This window comes from Rana temporaria, chromosome 2, assembly GCF_905171775.1.
Source record: "Rana temporaria chromosome 2, aRanTem1.1, whole genome shotgun sequence".
NCBI lineage: Eukaryota > Metazoa > Chordata > Amphibia > Anura > Ranidae > Rana > Rana temporaria.
In genome coordinates this window covers 193,850,940-193,871,624 of record NC_053490.1, presented here as the reverse complement: position 1 = coordinate 193,871,624, position 20,685 = coordinate 193,850,940, and positions in this window count along the sequence as shown.

The window sequence follows — 20,685 nt, the reverse complement described above, 5'->3', positions numbered from 1 at the left end:
AGTTTTTTGACAGTGTACACGGCCTCACACTTTTTTCAGTGTATACTGCCTGTAATATACCCTCTGCTCTACTCTCCTGCATATACAGCCAGTCGTCATACTCTCTGCATCCTTCTACTGCAGATACTAGCCATTGTCCTAATCTCTACACTATTCTCCTGTACATAGCTACAGGTCATATTAATCCTCTACACTCTGTTCCTGTATATACTGTCTGCTGTAATATCCTTGCCAATACGTTCCTGCATATATCGTCATACTACTACACTCCTTTTTCAGACATATTGATTTCATCATACTCTTTGAACTCCTCTCCCTCCTCTTCCACATTCCACTTTGGCACATACTACCCCATGTTATATTCTTCACACTTTTCCTGCACATACTTTGCAGCATGTCACCACAGTCATATCCCCTCCCCTCATATATATGTATTAAATCTTTTTCCAGGGTAATCTTCAGCTGTAGGAATAATCTCAATATTTATAAAAAAAAAAACTCTAAGGCCCCGTACACACCATAGAATCCATCCGCAGATAAATCCCAGCAAATGGGTTTCAGCGGATAGATCCTATGGTGTGTACACGCCAGCGGATCTTTTTCCGCGGATATATCTCCCCTGGGATGGATTCCAGCAAATCGGATATTTGCTGACATGCAGAACATATCCATCTGCTGGAGTCCATCCCAACAGATGGATCCGCTGGTCTGTACAGACTCACCGGATCCATCCGTCCGAAGGGATCCCCCGCATGCGTCGTAATGATTCGACGCATGCGTGGAATTCCTTATATGACAGCGTCGCGCACGTCGCCGCGTCATAATCGCGGCGACGGCGCGACACGTCATCGCCAGAGGATTTCGGCGCGGATTTCAATGCGATGGTGAGTACACTCCATCGCAGAGAAATATGCTGAAATCCTCGAGAGGATTTATCCACGGAAACGGTCCGCTGGACCGTATCCGCGGATAAATCCTCCCGTGTGTATGGGGCCTTAGTGGGTATTTCACTTAACAGCCCCCTTTGACAGTTTAAAGAAAACATTTCAATAACTCATGTATCATATATATTTTTCACGTAAAATGATCTGAGATGTGATTTAGTTAACCATAAGACTGAAAATAAGTCTGTCTTTAAGGGTTTCATGATCAATACATGTATGTAAGTGGGTCATTATATGAGGGGCTGTGCAATTTTGAAATGAGTGTAGAGTAAAAAATGAATACAGATTCGTTTGATCTAACTAGAAGAGAACGGAGTTGTTGCAATTTGTCCCTTGACAGCGCTTAGGTTTGTAGCATGGATCTATTAAACTTTTAAAAGCAGATGCAGCAAATTAGCTGCAGGTTACTGAGATTATAGAAATATATAGCTTGCTAGAAGCCCTTTTCATAGACTTGAAAATAGTAGTCAAAGGTCAAAGTCAAGTGGAATGACAAGTTAAAAGCAATATTGCACTTTTGTATTCTACGGTTTATGTTTAACCACTACGGGGTCGGTGGTTGTTGTGAAACAGCTGGTCAACATGCTCACTGTTTGGACAGGCCATCAAAATATTTTTGTTCTGATGGACATACAATGCCTTCATTACGCCTGTTGTTAGTGAGCACAAAGTGTAGGCTGAGGGCAAAAAGCTGGTTGTAGCTTCTGATTGCATTGTGACTGCTTTGATGGCTAAACAGAGCAATCAAAATGTAAACACTGGGGTTGATTTACTAAAACTAAAGAGTGCAAAATCTGGTGCACAAGATTTTGCACTTTTCAGTTTTAGTATATCAACCCCAGTGTTTAGTACTATTTACCTTTGAAAGCTATGCCCTAACTCTCACATAGTGAGATTATTTTGAGGGATTTGAAGTGCCAGTACCCACCAATAATTAAGAATGGTTGGGGATAGGGGGTTTAAAACTATTTATATTTTAATAGCATAAAGCTAGCAAATAATACAAGTATATATGATTTCCAGTGGCCTCTATGTACCTACCATTGACTGTTGTAATTCCTTTTACTTTACATTTGTGTCTGGAGAAATATTAATTCTGCTAATTGTATGTACAAACCTAAATATGGAACTTCAATTGGGCTACAGTGTACCAGCGATCTGTGATCTTAGGTGGCAAGTATATCCTGTGACTTAACAACATTTACACTGCCTGACTTTTTGCAGACAGAGTCTAGACACAAAGCAATAGTGGTTTCAAATTAAAAGAAGAGTCCAGACAATATGCTTAACAGCTTCACCAAGAGCCAGTAGAGTTTGTGATAAAGATTTAGTGGGCAACGCAAATAGATCACAGTAGTAGTTATGTTGCAGTATAAGCTAGATTTGTACCACAAAATGATTTCTTAGCACACAAGAGCGATACCTCATTGAGTCTTCTTGGAGAAGCTTGGAGTCCCCTCACTGGCTCAAGAATTAATAGCAAATGATTTAGGCCCTTTTCACACATGCGGGCTGTTCATTTCATGAGTTCAGTCACGTTTTTTAAAAGAAAAAAAACGTATGAAGTTTACATCAGTTTGTCATTACTTTTTCATCCGTTTTCATATGTTTTTACATTTATTTTTTGGATCTGCTTAAAGCGGAGGTTCACCCTCAAAATGAACTTTGTATTTATCAGTACTGCAGTAATGCCTAATGCCTAAACCGCTGTGTTTTTTTTCCAGGTCTCTAAGGTTATCTTTATTCAGATCGATTCAGTCTCACTTCCGGGTTTTGTTCCCCACGGTAGTGGGCGTGTAGCTCCTTTTCCCCGACGCCTCAAGGCTGTGTGCAATGTCTTCTGGGAGTGACGTTTCAACACTCACAGGAGACCATCTGAAATAGCCAGGCCAGTATTCTTGTGCTAGCTCGAGTGTCACGTGATGCGGAAAGCGGGTATATTTTATACATTATTTTACAATTATAAAATTGAAGTAAACTACAATTTTTAATTTTTAATTAAAACATAAATTTAAACATTAATAAATCTCTCATGTGTGTGTCTGTGTGTATATATATATATATATATATATATATATACACACAGACAGCTCGAGTGTCACGTGACGCGGAAAGCGGGTCACAAGACTCGCAACACGCATCATGTGATGAGGGCGGATACTAATTCGCCATTTTAACTAAGGGAAATCAGGTGTAAATCGCCATTACACACCTATACAGCTTGATATAGAGATTGAGAATAATAAATATTTATTTTGATTTATATGTAAATATCTTTATAAATATTTAAATAGGTAGAACAGAAAGGAGAATGTTTTATTTAAATATATACACATTTTTTCAAAAAATGAATTTATATTAATATTAATTAAATATATTTTATACATTATTTTACAATTATAAAATTTAAGTAAACGGAAATGTATATATATATATATATATATATATATATATATATATATATATACATACATCAAAAAAAAATACATTATTTTGATCTGATTAATCCATTTATAAAATGTTTTTGGTAATACAGTAATAAGACATGAATAGCCAGTTTAAAAAAAATATATATATATAATTTTTTTTTTTAATAAAATGATTTAAAATAAGGCAAGTTTCTTAAATAATGTTGTTCAGATTACAAAAAATCATACTTATTTTATTTTAATATTATTAAATTAGAATTAATTTAATTAAAATTATAATTGGGGGCAGACAGAACAATCCATGCACTTACCTTTCCTATCAGCTGCTCAGTGCACGTTCTGAGCTATTGCTGATAGAAAAGATGCTGTATATGTCGTCACAACAGGGCGTGAACTTCTCAGGACGCCGGCCGTTGTGATGGCAACTGTGTAGTGACGGCGCCGCTCTCCGTCAACACTGCACATGCGCGTGATAGAGTGGTGAATGCTGGGACATCAGCATTCACCGTATCCCGGAAGGATTTGCTTGTGGGCTTCAGAGTGCCCACAAGCAAGATGGAAACGTCTATCAAAGATTTTTATAAAACATCTTTTGCGGGAGAATGACTATGCTGGCGGCTGCAATAATAGGAGACGTGAGTACCAGATCAGCTAAGTTAACAGCGCCAGAAGCATCTAAAAAAAAAAAAGAATTCCCGCGGAACCCCTGCTTTAACCACTTGAGTGACCCCGTCCCCCTCTGACGCACCCTCTGCTACGTCACTGGTGAAGCCCAGGCTTCCCCCTTGCGTCAGAGGGGGCGGGGTCACGTGACGGGTGGCCCCGCCTCACCTATATAAGAAATGTCACTAGCTCCAGCAGCGTCATTCGCCGGGCTGTCTCCGGTGGAGACAGGCGGCCGGCAATGCTGCGATCTGGATCCCGGATGATCTTCTCATCGCTGGACCAGAGAGGAGATCACCCGTTGCTGAATACCGACAACGTTGGAGCGGGGAGTCGGGACCGAGAGTGGACTTTTTTCCACGGTGTCTGTGTGTGTCTTTTTTACAACTATTTACACTTCCTTTGTGAAATGGTAGGGGTACAATGTACCCCATTACCAATTTATATAGGGGGGCAGGATCTGGGGGCCCCCTTTGTTAAAGGGGTCTTCCAGATTCTGATAAGCCCCCCGCCCGCAGACCCACACAACCACCGGGCAAGGGTTGTGGGGATGAGGCCCTTGTCCCCATCAACATGGGGACATCCTCCCCATGTTGAGGGCATGAGGCCTGGTACGGTTCAGGAGGGGGGGGGGCGCTATCATCTCCCCCTCTTTTCTGCGGCCGGCCAGGTTACATGCTCGGATAAGGGGTCAGGTGTGGAACTCCACGCCATTTTTTTTTAAATTTGGGGTGGAGTTCCCCTTAAAATCCACACCAGACCTGAAGGGTCTGGAATGGATATTTGGGGGGAACCCCACATCATTTTTTTTAAATTGATGGCAGGGTTCCTCTTAATATCCATACCAGACCTGAAGGGCCTGATAATTGAATTTGGGGGGACCACACGTTTTTATTTTTTTATGAATGAATTCTCTCTGAATTGCCGGAAGCCGACAATTCATTATAGCCGCGAGTCAGTTTTAAATTACTTTTTTCCTTCAGAAATTACACTTTGTGCAGAGACAGTTCTAAGTACGGGAAACATGCGCTATTTCACATGCATACTTTACACCCCCCCTAGGTATGAAATTTAAAGGAACATTTCACTTTTTTTGTTTCACTTTAAGCATTATTAAATTCACTGCTCCCGAAAAAACGTTAGTTTTTAAAACTTTTTTTTGCATTGATACATGTCCCCTGGGGCAGGACCCAGGTCCCCAAACACTTTTTAGGACAATAACTTGCATATTAGCCTTTAAAATTAGCACTTGATTTCAACGTTCGAGTCCCAAAGACTTTAACAGGGGTTCTAAAGTTCACACAAACGTGTTTGGTGTGTTCGCAGGTTCTGGTGCGAACCGAACAGGGGGGTGTTCGGCTCATCCCTAATCTCCACCACCCCAGCCTCTGGTCGACTCCTAAGACCCCAAATTATAGGTGATCTTAATAAGCTTTTATCGTTAGGAATTCAGTTGTTATCTGGTGCACACAGAACCTCACAACACATTGGAAGGGATTATTGTGCCTTTAAGAACCCAAAAGTCTTAGGAAATATCATAGGACCACACAGAACATTATGGCATCACTTATGTGCAGTCACATTGACATCTATAGTGGTATATGCATTCTATGCATTAAGGTAAAAAATCTCCTGTGATGCAGCAGCCCCCCAGAGCCCCCCTTTTACTTACCTGAACCAGGTCTTTCCAGCGACGGGGACAAGAACACCAGCTCCAGCTGGTGTCTCGGGTCCTGATTGGATAGATTGTTAGCAGCACAGCCATTGGATCCCACTGCTGTCAATTAAATCCCATGACATTGATCCCGGGGGGCAGGGCCAAGTCCTGCTGTCTGTGTCAATAGACGCAGCAGCAGGACACGGGAGTGCACCCGCATGAGTACCCCCATAGAAAGCATCTCTCCAATGGGGCACTTGAGAAGAGGAAGTGATATTAAAGTCTATTTTGTTTTCATTTAAAAATTAAAAACATGTTATACTTACCTGCTCTGTGTAGCACCCCAGCAGCTTTCCTGGCCCCTCCCTCCTGCCATGTGCCCACACAGCAAGCATTGGCTCACTGACTTTGATTGACTGTGTCAGCCAATGAGGAGGGAGAGTCCTGGGCAGCCTAAACTCTCATGCAACATTGTTGGATCGAGATGAGCTCAGGTAAGTATTAGGGGGGCTGAGGCACACAGAAGTTTTTTTTTATCTTAATGCATAGAACTGCCCCCTTCCACTGGAAGACTCCATCCCAATGAGTAAGCTCTGGTGGGCAAAGTAAAATGCATTCAGGGCATGGTCTGGTGGGGGTCCAGGCTGAGAATGTGATTCACTATCATACAGCAGTCTACAAACTATGGTATATATATTTGAAAATTGATCAGTTATGATATACTGATGGCCTTTCTATTTTCTTGAGGCCCTTAAGATGTCAGTAGAGTACACATTCCCCCCAAATTACCCTTTTTTGGGAGGGTAGGCAGTCTTCAGCATTTAGTAAGAGGCACGGTGAGTTTTTTTGAAGTTGCATTTTTTGTCACAATGATTTGGAAATTAAGAAATTAAATTATATTTTTTTCACATTTGGTTTCTACATACTATCACCAGTGCAGCACAGCGTCATCATATGACTGATGTGGCAGTGATCAGGAATACTGGTTTGTGACAATATGTTAAAAACCATAATAATGTTTTAGTACATGTTGTAAACAATCTCTAACATTTAATGTATTTTTTTTAACATTTTTCTTATTTTTTGTAAAAAAAATTGTACTTTCACTGTACTACTCTGGGTGATCTTTTTTTATATATATATATATATATATATATATATATATATATATATATATATATATATATATATATATATATATATATATTACACTTTGATTGCTATTACAATGATAATCATTGTACAGAAACAGCAATGTTGGAACTATAATGAATGGGTTACATGTATAACAGCTGTGATTGGCTACAGCTAATCACATGGTACAGGGTGCTGTGATTGACCCACTTACCATGTTATAGCTATAGAACAATCACAGCATCACCCAATAGAAAGCACAGCTGTTATGATTGCAATTCAAGAGTGTTGTTGACACTGTGATCTTGTGATCTCATAGCATGAGTGGCGTGCTGCATGCCCATAACTTAGAACAGGCTGGATGATGTACATGGTCCAGCCTGCAAGTGCCGGCCGGGCGCCCTTAGTAAATGTACTGTGGGTGGTCGGCCAGTGGTAAATAAGAATGATTTCAAATTATTGGTAATGGGTAAAGAATGCGTAAGTACTCAATAGAGTAGGAAACTGACAATAGGAACTACCATGATTCCATCATAGTGCTGTACTATACTACTATAATAAAGTGCTGAAGTGTCTTCTTGAGCTAGGGGCCAGCACTACACAACCTGCATATGACTTATTATGTAATTGAAAAGGTACAGTACATGTTTAAATAACATTTAATAGGAAAACATGTATTCAGTTAATTTTGAACAGACTTTATTTAAACAATTACATTGATAATAAAAGTATAGAACAGCTTATTACATTACCAATAAAAGATTTGAAACCATACATAACAATAAACAGAAAGTCCCAAATGTTCCCATGACTTTCCTGCATTGTTGTAACTGCACCTTTCTTTCACAACACAAACAGTTCACAGTTCTGGAGCTGACATGCAGTAATTATTGCCAGTGGTTTGATAATAAAGTTGTCAGTGCCTCCACCCAGGACAGGGCCTCTGTGAATATTAACCAATAATCTAAACAAAGTAATTAGAAGCAAAAGAACTACAGCAACCAGCATATAACATTAACCCTAAACATATAGATGCACACCAGTATAGAAATAATACAAGCTTTATATAAGAAGAGATTAATAATAGTACATTCATCCAATGTACAAACAGGTATTATCAGAAAAGAGCCTAATATGAGTCTTGGTGGAATTGTACACATATACTTGGGTATAAATAATTATTAATAGAGATACACTGTATTGCCAAAAGTACTGGGACGCCTGCCTTTACTTGCACATGAACTTTAATGGAATCCCGGTCTCCATCCCTAGGGTTACATTTTGAGTTATCCCACCCTTTGCAGCTATGGCCTGGTAGCTGTTCCTTCAGAGCACATGCACAGATGACATCACCGACTAAATGCACAGTAAATATCACCTAATTGGTGCACATTTAGGAGAAAATTACAGTTACTATAGGTAAGCCTTACTATACGCTTACCTATAGGTAAAAGAAAAAGATAGGCTTTTACTCCCTTCACCGGAACTAAGGGGCCAAGCCCAACCCCTGAAAACAACCCTGCACCATAAACCCCCCTCCATCAAATGATTTGGACCAGTGCACAAAGCAAGGTCCATAAAACATGGATGAGTGAACTTGGGGTGGAGGAACTTCACTGGCCTGCACAGAGTCCTGACCTCAACACGATAGAACACCTTTGGAATTAATTAGAGTGGAGACTGCAAGTCAGGCCTTCTTATCCAACATCAGTGCCTGATATCACATATACATTACTGGAAGAATGGTCCAACATTCCCATAAACACACTCCTAAACCTTGTGGACAGTCTACCCAGAAGAGTTGAAGCTGTTATAGTTGAAAAGGGTGGACCAACTTAATATTGACTGAGACTGGATGCCATTAAATTTCATGTGTGTGTAAAGGCAGGTGCCCCAAAACTTTTGGCAATATAGATGAATGTTGTAGCAAAATCCAGTTACAGGGGCCCCAAGGATGATGTGGCATCTGTCTATCACAGAGGTAGAGAATTACATGAATGTGTAACTTCTGGGTACACACTATATGAAAATCGGCAAACGATCATTTGATTTTCCTTGATGTTTCACAGCGAGTCAGAACATAGGATGGAAATAATGTATGTAAATTCTCATACAATAAAGGCTTTTTTTGTTGTTAATTTCTGATCATGCTCAGGCTAACGGATTCTTCTTGTATGAAAACCATATGAAAACAGTACACATTAAATGAAAATCATTCGCTCTGCTCACATGGGGGGGGGGGAATTTGGAGGGTTTGTTCTTTTGGAAATTTTCATTTGGAAAATATGAATCATATTATGAAAGTTGTGTACAAACTATCTGAAAATCACTCAAAAAAAAAATCACAACAGTGCCTCGTATGGAATTTGCCTTCCGATTTACTCATACTGTGCATCCAGCTTAAAGGGGTTGTAAAGGTTTGTTTTTTATTTTCTAAATAGGTCCCTTTAAGCTAGTGCATTGTTGGTTCACTTACCTTTTCCTTCCATTTCCCTTCTAAATGTTTTTCTTCTTTGTTTTCTTTGTCTGAATTTCTCACTTCCTGTTCCTCCTCAGTAAGGTGTTCAATAAGCTGTTCTGGCTGACTAACACCCATGGATGATGGGGAAAATCTTACTGAGGTGAAACAGGAAGTGAGAAATTCAGACAAAGAAAAAATAATTTAGAAGGGAAATGGAAGGAAAAGGTAAGTGAACCAACAACGCACTAGCTTAAAGGAACCTATTTAGAAAATAAAAAACAAACCTTTACAACCCTTTTAAGTTTAATATGTAGATGCTGATCCTGGATAATGCATGAGGAAATGTGACCATCTTCTTGTGAAGAAAATGAAAATTGATGTATTGTTAGGAGAGTAATGTGATTTTTGAAGAGTTAAAAAAATACCTAAGTATGTAATACGTTGCTTAACCCCCTGAGCGGTATTCCCGAGTCTGGCTCGGGGTGGAATTTCAGGACCAAAAGCGGTAACCCCGAGCCAGACTCGGGACCGCCTCACAGTGTCAACAGGCAGAGTTTACTTACCTTGTGCCTGGATCCTACGATGCCGCCACGCTGTGTGACCGAGCTGTGTCCTCCTCACTCAATTCACAGTGCCGAGTGCCCCAAGCTCCGTTCAATGCGATGTTACGACGCACGGGGGCGGAGATCGGCGCCAAATTAAAAAAAGTAAATAAACACAATACATACAGTATTCTGTAATCTTATAGATTACAGTACTGTATGAAACAAATACACACCCCCCTTGTCCCTAGTGGTCTGCCCAGTGTCTTACATGCACTTTTATATAATAAAAACTGTTCTTTCTGCCTGGAAACTGTAGATTGTCCATAGCAACCAAAAGTGTCCCTTAATGTCAAAAGTGGTTTTAGACCAGCTAAAAAACAGCGATAATAAATTAGAATCACTTGCAGAATTGAGCGATAGTGATTTGTGGGAAAATTCGTCATCAAAAAATTTAAAGTACTGTATTTTCCGGCGTATAAGACAACTTTCTGGATGCAAAAAAATGCATCCAAAGTCAGGGGTCGTCTTATACGCTGGTGACAGTCTCTGTGCTGCGAGCGTCAATTATTTAAAAGCCGCTCCTTCTCCTACGAGTGTCCTGTGATAGGCGGAACACAAATCTTCCCAGCAGCGCCTCTGTTCTGTGTTCCTCCTATCACAGATGCCTTCTCATCCTCGGACGAGATGAGAAGATGTCCGTGATAGGCGGAACACAGAACAGAGGCACTGCTGGAAAAAGTTGTGTTCCGCCTATCACAGGACAGTCTGAGGAGAAGGCGCGGCTTTCAAATCATTGACGCTCGCAGCACGGAGACTGTCACCGCCTGCAAGTCAATTTAGAAAAACGTGAGTGATTGCACTGTTCGCACAGTGGGGGGCAAGTGATGGCACAGTGAGGGGCAAGTGATGGCACAGAGAGGGGCAAGTGATGACACAGTGAGGGGCAAGTGATGGCACAGAGAGGAGCAAGTGATGGCACAGAGAGGGGCAAGTGATGACACAGTGAGGGGCAAGTAATGGCACAGAGAGAGGCAAGTGATGGCACAGCGAGGGGCAAGTGATGGCACAGTGAGGGGCAAGTGATGGCACAGTGAGGGGCAAGTGATGGCACAGTGAGGGGCAAGTGATGGCACAGTGGGGACAAGTGATGGCACAGTGGGGGCAAGTGATGGCACAGTGGGGGCAAGTGATGGCACAGTGGGGGCAAGTGATGGCATGTAATGTAATGGCACAGTGAGGCATGTAATGTAATGTAATGGCACAGTGAGGAAGGTAATGTAATGGCACAGTTAGATTTGAAAAAGCCTGTTTCTGTCAGCGGTTCTGGCTACCCCTCAGCTTCCAGAAAGACTTGTAAGAAGGGGGTAGTCTTATACAGTGAGTATATCCCAAAACCAACATTTTTCCTGCAAAATTAGGGGGTCGTCTTATACGCCCAGTCGTCTTATACGCCGGAAAATACGGTAATAATTTTTATTATTATTATATTATTGGTTATAATTATTTATAGGTATTTATTTTATTATAATTTATGATTTAGTGCTTCAAATTTTATTATACCCGGAATGTCTGCTAGACTCTTGTTTGGACAGATTTAAGTGAGTTATTCCTAGGAATTGCAGGCCTACAATATAAAACGCCAAATTTCCATGCAAAATAATGGTACCGCTTTCAGCACCTAAAATTTGAAATAATCATACCGCCAGGGAGGTTAATATGCATTAATTTAACATGAAAACATATATCTGATGAAAGGGTCAATACAAAGAGGGCATGCTCCTTCTAAACCTGTGTAAACAATATATATTTTAACATAGCTTAATGTAAAAAAAAAAAAAAATACTATGCAGGATTTTATTTTACCTCTTGCTTTCCTCATGAGAAAACACCATACTTTCTTCATACACTTTCCCTGCTTTACATGAAAAACATGGCCCACTAATAAGACATTTTTCTTGGACCAGCTTATGTTTAAAACAGAACTTGACATACATACACAAGAAATGTATGTAAATAGATTGCAAAAAAAAAAATTGTCAGGGGAAAAAGGACAAGACACCAAGAAAATGTATTTATGTATATACTGTATATTTATTTATGTTCTTGGTGACCTAAAATCCCTTTACCCTGAAAAAAATCGTGTTTACAATCTATTGATATGTAGGGATGTGGCACCTTTCAAATATTGAAGTCTAGATTGAGGTACAATTATACTTTATGTGAATAATATTAGACCATGTCTTCTTGGTATTTTCTTTCTCCAAATGTAAGCGCCTGAAGTCCGCCTTACCTGCAATAATTGTCGTCGTTGATGTCTTATTTTGGCTGGGACCAGTCTGAAATAGCTGGTGTTGTCCTGCACCTGCACATAAACCTTTGTCTTTTCAAGTGATCCAAAGAGGGATTCATTGTTGGACAAGTAAATAAGGGGACTGAAACAAGCTGCAAAGCATTCGTAATCCTAGTACTTAGATTTTTTGCAATATCACAAGGGAAACATCTGCACACGCTACAAACTTTAGTAAAAAAAATCTTTCATCAAACAGATTAAGGTCATTGTTCCAACACTGAAAGGAGGTACAAAATACAGCAGCTTAAAAATGCATTTATTTTTTACTTTCCCTTTGTCAAAAATCCAATGTATTTTAAGATGACATTTTTAAACAAATGTGTTGGCACATGGCTTTTTCCAACACAATATCAGGAAGGCAAAATCCATTTAAGAATTAGGAGGGGCAGCATACTGCATAGATTACATAGTATTGCTTATAGATTACGCGTTGTTTCCATTGCCTCCTCCTCCTCTCACCAGCTTGAAAAAAAGAAAAAAAGAAATAATAGGGTACTGTTGTAAAGATGATAGCTTGTGAAAAGGTAAATAGGAACTCCTATTGCTATGAAAACAGTGTACAGGAAAAGATCCCGGTCACCCATGGAGTTGTCATTCCAGGAATGTCGTTTCTGCTGCCATCCTTACGGAGAATACTCACATTCTGCCTGCACATTTATATGCATTAAACACACTCAGTGCTTTTGTATTGATCACAGTGAATTATGTATAAAATAATGTTACTCTAGGAAAACAGATGGAGTGCTTTGCAGTGGCTCAGCAGTCAATACTTTTTAATGCCTTGGGCTTACTAGGAAATCTGAGGACATACAGTGTTGTGTACTTTAAAGAGGCAGGGGATTTGTTTGATGTAAAATTCCAGTGTGAGAAGCTTCAGATGGAAGCTTTTGTTTGGTTCTCAGACACCAGACCTGAAACATTTTCTGGCCCGAGTAGCAGAGAAGTTACTTCCCTGGAACAATTTATGCAGCTGTGAGATGGAAAATGGTAGATTATTTCTGAAGACTTTTGTTTAATGCCTAAGGCCCCATTCACATAGACGCTGAGACCTTAGCCATAATACCATAAACAGGATGTTTTTTTCAGTGTCTCTAAACTCCAGGTGCTGTGTGCAGGCCACTCATTCAAGTCTATTAGGATGCAGTAACTGCACAAAAACAGCCGCCTGCCCTAATGTGACAGGTAAGCAGATGAGGGTGAGTCGCCCTAAATGAAGACTGTTTGTATCCTAATAGACTTGAATTGGCTACCTGCAAAAAAACTAGAGACTTTGAAAAAAGTGAAAAAAAAGGCCTCTGTGCACTTGTTAACAAGGACTAAGGCCGGCCATACACTGTGCAAGTTTCTTTCCTGCAACTACGGGTTGCAGGAAAGAAATTCATTTGATTCCCCTATCAACATGGATAGTGCACTGCTGACAGGGGAATCCCTCCTGCTGAGCAATTGTCTGCCCCGGTGGGGGGAAGTGGACAGGGGGCAGACCCACCGGGAGAAGACAGTGGGGTAGATTCAGGTACAGTTGCGCGCTCCTTACGGAGGCGCAGTGTACCCTTTTTACCCTGCGCCTACGCAAATTATTTGCGCTACGCTTCATTCATGAAGCAGTAGCCACGTAATTTGCGTGGGCGCTCTTCAAAAATGCCCTGCGTAAGGGCGCCTAATGTAAATGATCCTGTAGGGGGCGGGAATCATTTAAATTAGGCGCGTTCCCGCGCCGAGCGTAGAGCGCATGCTCCGTCGGGAAACTTTCCCGACGTGCATTGCGGTAAATGCCGTCGCAAGGACGTCATTTGCTTCAAAGTGAACGTGAATGGCGTCCAGCGCCATTCACGATTCACTTACGCAAACTACGTAAATTTCAAACCTCGCGACACGGGAACAACGGGTATCCTTAGCATTGGCTGCCCCTGCTTTTAGCATGTGCAGCCTTACGCGAAACCCAACGTACGCAAACGATGTAAACTGCGTACGCAGGGCTCGCGTAACGTTGTGAATTGGCGTTAGTATGCAATTTGCATACTATACGCTGACCACAACGGGAACCCCACCTAGCGGCCAATGTAAGAATGCAGCCTAAGGTATGAGGGCATAAGAGCCTTATGCCACGCATATCTTAGGCTGTAGTCGGCATAACAAGCTCTCTGAATCAGGAGAACTTGTTATGCCGGGGCAAGTAAGCAATTGCGCTGCGTAACTATGGTTACGCAGGCGCAATTGCTCTCTGAATCTGGGCCAGTGATTATTACTAGAGGCTATAGCAGTCATTGCGATAATCGTAAGAGAATCCAGCAGGCTGGTTGTACCAAAGTTGATCGATTGGTATATTCAGCCTGCCCATTAATGGTTCTTAGGCCGGCCATACATGGTTCAAATATTGGACAATTCAGCTGAGATTCGAACCATGTATTGTCAGCCTAAGCCTTCACTTACATATCAGCGGTTTGCACTATGGGCTGCCAGCATTTCTTTCTACTTCTACATGGTCATTAATATGATCAAACACAGTAGGTAACATAATAAACAGGGTTCATTTAAGCATACAGTATGTCAGTAATGCAGACTGCTGTAACAATGCCCAAAGAGCATCTGGATCTGATTGGAGGGATGTTGTGGGAGGGGACAGAGAGGGCCACCCATGTAGCAGATTCATGATTAGCAAGATACATCTATATCCATCTATCTATCTACACATTCTTGGTGGCTTTGCAAATTCCACATTTTTTTTTTTAATGATACAAAAAGTACACAGGTCAACCATTTGGAGCACTCCCCATTCTTTATCAATTCCACGGGTACAAAACAAACACAGTAACACCCATATAGTGCACAAAGAGGAAATGCACGTTTTTTTCCCCCTGAAGCTTAGCTCTAAAAAAAACTTTCACAGCTCTACTGAGATTTTCCTTTTTCAAAATGGGTCATTTGATAACTTTTTGCAGTTGGATGTTTAAAACCTGCTTAAACAAATCCCCATGCACACCAATACCGAAGGATGACCTAATATTAAATATGGATGTTCACAGCCGTAAACAGGAACTCCAGTTTCAGACATATGTACATCAGTGTCCTTTTTTACCAACTGAATTCTCATCTACTCATCTCTATTTAAATGTATTGCTTCTTGATGTAAGTCAGTATACATAGTTATGCAGTGTCCTGGCACTTGCCTGTATGCAATTTATTTATAAAAAATATTTTCTACTAGTTTGCAGTCTGCACAGTATATATTATCATGCAGATAGCAATCCTATGCCTAGGAGAGTGATTGCCTTGGTGCCACACAAGATACAGATAATGCAGTACAAATATGAGCACTCGCTAGACCTTTTCTCCCTCCTATGTCTCTCGAAAACTAGATCCTGATCATCAGGCATTTCGAGAGAGTGGAAGTTATTTAGTTACACATTCCTTTGAGGTGAGGCAGGAGAGTGGATTTTAGAGTACCAGTTTAGTAAATGGAAGCCTTTCAAGTGACCAGAGGAAAGTCTGCATTAGCGTGAAAGTTCTCAATAGTGATGATGAATGACAATTTTAAGCCAAGTTTCAAGTAGGATGTAACAATCTTATTACTGTTATGAGAACTCAGTGTGTATGTTATTCAATCATACAATCATGATAAAACAATGAAAATAATATTAACAAGGTAAATAATATAAAAACAGCATTCTGTAAAGGAAGGCTAATAACGTTTCAGTTTGTATGGTTAACAGTCCTATAGGTCACGCCTTGGTGCTTAGATGTGGTATGATTAAGGCTCCATGCACACAGAAGCTGATAAAATGCAGTTTATTGGCGTTTTTTTTAAAAGCCCATAAACTGAACTCTATGTAAGCCTATGTGCCCATGCACACATGAGGCCCCGTACACACGGCCGAGAAACTCGACGAGCAAAACACATCTTTTTGCTCGTCGAGTTCCTTGTGAAGCCGCCGAGGATCTCGGCGAGCCAAGTTTCCCCGTTGACTAACGAGGAAATAGAGAACATGTTCTCTATTTGGCCCGACTAGATCCTCGTCAGTTTCCTCGGCCTAAAGTGTACACACGGCCGGGTTTCTCGGCAGAATACGGCTCCGATCGAGTTTCTGGCTGAATTCTGCTGAGAAACTCGGTCGTGTGTACGGGGCCTGTTTTTTACTGTTAATGAGCTTTTGAGTTTATTGGCTTTTTTCTAGCTTTTTGCGTTCAAGGTGCTGTTTTTCGGCGAGGAAAAAACGCTAAAAAAAGCTGGCCAGCGTTTTTTAGCGTTTTTTTATCCATTGAAAAAAAAAAAGCTAGAAAAGCTACACTGAAAAATGCTAACAAACGCTATTGCAAAAACGTTGAAAGGCTCCCTGCTTTTTTTAGCTTCTGTGTGCATGGAGCCTTAATAGGATTGCAATTTAGTTGTGTTTTAGAAAACGTTTGCATGTTTTTTAGCTGTTACAATCAAATTCCTATGGAAGGTGCATTTTGCTGTGAGCTACAACAAAGATGCATCAAGAATGTTTTTTTTTTTTTTGCACAACACATGCATTGCACCAAAAGACAGAGATGTAAACAGCCTTAAAGGTTAGGGTTAGCTTAATTGGATGCTCCTTAACTATTTGTGTCCCTGTTTATTCTTTGAATTTCAATAGAGTAGAAATTTGTATTCTTGGCAAATATTAGTAATAGATTGTCCGCACCATTGATGGTTCCAATATAAATAAGTCAGACATTATTTTAAATGCATAAGACTAAAAACACAGCCCTGCAGTAAAATCTCATATGTTTCTGTTGAAACAGCCTTAGGCCTCGTACACACAACCGAGTTTCTCGGCAAAAACCAGCAAGAAACTTGCTGGTTTTTTTTTTTGCCGAGGAAACCGGTCGTGTGTACATTTTTAGACGAGGAAACTGTCGAGGAACTTGTCAAGCCAAAAAGAGAGCATGTTCTCTTTTTCCTCGACAGGAATGGAGAAAATTGACACGTCAAGTTCCTCGACAGCCTAACAAGGAACTCGACGAGCAAAACAATGTGTTTCGCCCTTCGAGATCCTCGGTCGTGTGTACGAGGCCTGAGCCATAGTTCTTGCAGGGCTGTGTTTACTAATATCCTATTGAAAGCAAGGTGGCAGAAGCTTAGAGTTAGGCTCCAGAGCCCATGCATTCTACACATTGGTTACAGAGGATCCCCTTAGCCCCCTCGTATACTTAACTAAGCCTGATCTTGATCCAGCATTGTGAACGAGAGCAGCGGCTCTCCCAGCTCTGTTCTTTCTCAATGGGCAGATTAATAGCAGCAGGAGCCATTGACTCCTGCTGCTGTTAATTAAATCCTATTACAAGAGCGCAGGGGACAGCTTTCTATAGTGGGCACTTGGCAGGGGGTGGGGGGTGCTAGTGTTGGCAGGGGATCCCAGAAAATAATTTGGGCTGCGCTGTGCAGAACCATTGAACAGAACAGGTAAGTATGACGTTTATTATTTATTTATATATTCATTAAACACATGGAAGCTTTACAATCACTTTAAACAAGCAAAGAGTATATCATTTGTTTCAAACTAATTCAACCTAAGCAGCTCATTGAGTGAAATTGAAAGTTTCTTTTTCGGGGAAATTTCACAGATGGGAAAATCAATATCTCTAAAATTACTCTAATCACTGACTTGACACTTACTGTTACAAAGTCTGGTGTCATTAAAGCAAAGGACTCTTTGAAAAATATATGCTACCACCACCCTGGTAAAAAGTTGTATTATTAATATTAATATTTGAGGGTTATCAGGGGGGAACAGATTTTTTTTTTTTTTGTAAGATTTAAAGTAGAGCATAAAATAAACGACTTGGTCATAACAGACATCCACAGAAAGTTTTCTCAACACTGCTATGTACTGTATAATCACACGGGTACCGAAGATTGTTCTCGGACACTGGAGAGTATAATATAAATATATACATATGTGATTGATCGTATTTTATATGTTTAAATAAAATATTATTGGTGTGTTGTTGTCGTTTAAAGTCCCACATTACGGGGAATTTTTCACTTTCCGGGTATAATCACACCTTTCTTTACCAAAATGCAGGCCTGCCCAAGGTCACAGAAGTATTTTAGACTGCACAGTTACAGTAGTTTATGTCAAAACAGTTTAGGTCAATACATGTTTGAAGAAAATAAAAGACACTGAGTGAAAATACTATGCAAAATCGTAATTCCTAATAACCAAATTTTGCAGAGGAAAAAATATGAATTTGTTCAATTTTGATATATCTTTGAAGAAGATAAAAGACACTAACGTAAATGTTGCACAAAGTGGTAATTCCTGGTAACCAAATTTTGCAGAGGAAAACAATTATTTGTTAATTTGCTCAGTTTTGATGCAATTTCTATTTCAAGTCACATTACTGTGTATAATATCCCTTTCATGCCTAAGCCTATTTCTGACATTTGTTGCATACGAGTTAAAATCCTTATTTTTTTTATAGAAAATTACTTAGAACCCCCAAATATTATATATATTGTTTTTAACAGAGAAGCTAGAGAATAAAATGGTGATTATTCCAATATTTTATGTCACACTTTATGTGTGCAGCGATCTTTTAAACACAATTTTTGGGGAAAAAAGATACTTTCATGAATTAAAAAAATACTAAACAGTAAAGTTAGAGCATTTTTTTGTATAATGTGAAAGATGATGTTGTGCCGAGTAAATAGTTACCTAACATGTCATTAAATTGCGCACACTCATGGAATGGCGACAAGGAGTCGAGCACAGGAAGAAGTAATGAGAGAGCTGGAGAGCAGGAGGTCCTGAGAGGAACGAAGAGAACAATTAGGTTGGTATTTTGAGACTTTTTTTTAGGAGCAGGGTATTGTCAACCATATCGAAGGCAGCAGAGGGTTCCAGGAGTAGGAGTACAGAATAGTATCCCTTAGTTTTGGCCGTTAGTATATCGTTTGTTAGTTTTAGGAGAGCAGTTTCTGTGGAATGTTGAGGACAAAATCCAGACTGAAGGGGATCAAGAAGGCTATTATCAGCAAGGTGGTCGCTAAGTCGGTTGTAGACTAGACGTTCAAGGAGTTTGGATAAAAATAGGAGCAAGGAGATGGGGCATAGGTTGTTAAGATTGGATGGGTCCAGTGAGGGCTGTTTAAGTATGGGGCTGAAAAGTGCATGTTTTTTAAGAGTTGGGCAAGATTCCAGAAGAGAGGGCGAGATTGAAGATGTGGGTTAGCGAGTATAGAATAGAGCTAGAGGGTGAATGTAGCATTTGCGAGGGAACAGGATCCAGAGGGCAGGTGGTAAGATGGACGTTAACAAGTAATTTAGCGACCATGGGCCGGATTCAGAAAGAATCGTGTATCTTTCTGCGGGCGTAGCGCATCTCATATGCGCTACGCCGCCGTAACCAAGTCAGGCGAGTACTGTATTCAGAAACAATTTGCGTCCTTAGTTACGGCGGCGTAGCGTATATGGGCCGGCGTAAGCTCGCCTAATTCAAACTAGGCTGGTAGTGGGCATGTTGTATGTAAATGATTTGTGACCCCACGTAAATGACGCGCTTTACGAACGGCGCATGCGCACGCATGCTCAGTATCACATCGAATTTTCTCCCTAAGATACGTCGGTTCAATGTTTAGGCGACGTGAATGTAACCTACGCCCATCCCCATTCACGGACGACTTATGCAAACAACGTAAAATACAACGCTGTTCCGACGTTTCCGACGTCCATACCTAACATGACTTACCCCTGCTTTATGAGGGGTAAAGTTACGCCGGACCGACGCCTTACGTAAACGGCGTATATAGATGCGCCGGACGGAACAACGTTTGTGAATCGGCGTATCTAGGTTATTTGCATATTAGACGCAGAAATCAACGGAAACGCCACCCGGCGTAAATATGCACCCCAAGATATGACGGCGTAGGAGACTTACGCTGCTTGTATCTTGGCAACAGTGAGGGGTATCTAATTCTTTGAATCAGGTGCCAAGATACGACAGCACACACGCAGACTTACGATGGCGTATCTGGAGATACGCCGTCGTAAGTTGTTTCTGAATCTGGCCCCTTGTCTATAGTGGTGGGGTTAAAGGAAGGAAGTAATGATTGTACCTGTGGGTATGAGGTGTAAAGCATGGAGGATATCTGAACAGTAGAGGTCTCCTCGCAAATTGTATCAATCTTTTGTTTGAAGTGATTGGTGATTTCCTGGGCAGTGAGTGAGTAAGTGGGTGGAGGCAGTGGATGACGAGGTAGAGAGTTGAAGGTATAGAAGAGTTGACGAGGACGGGATGATAAGTTTCTAATGAGCGTGATGAAATAGGTCTGCTTGGCAGTGAGGAGGCTGGAATTGTATTTTTGAAGGGCAGATTTATGCTGGCTGAAATCTTTCTGGGACTTTGTCCTACGCCATAGACACTCGAGAGCATGGTTTAGACTTCTAGTATCATCTGTTTGCCAGGGTTGAAGGGGACAGAGCCTGATTCTGTATGTAGAGAGGGGGACCAGTGAGTCCAGTGAGGCTAGAAGTGAAG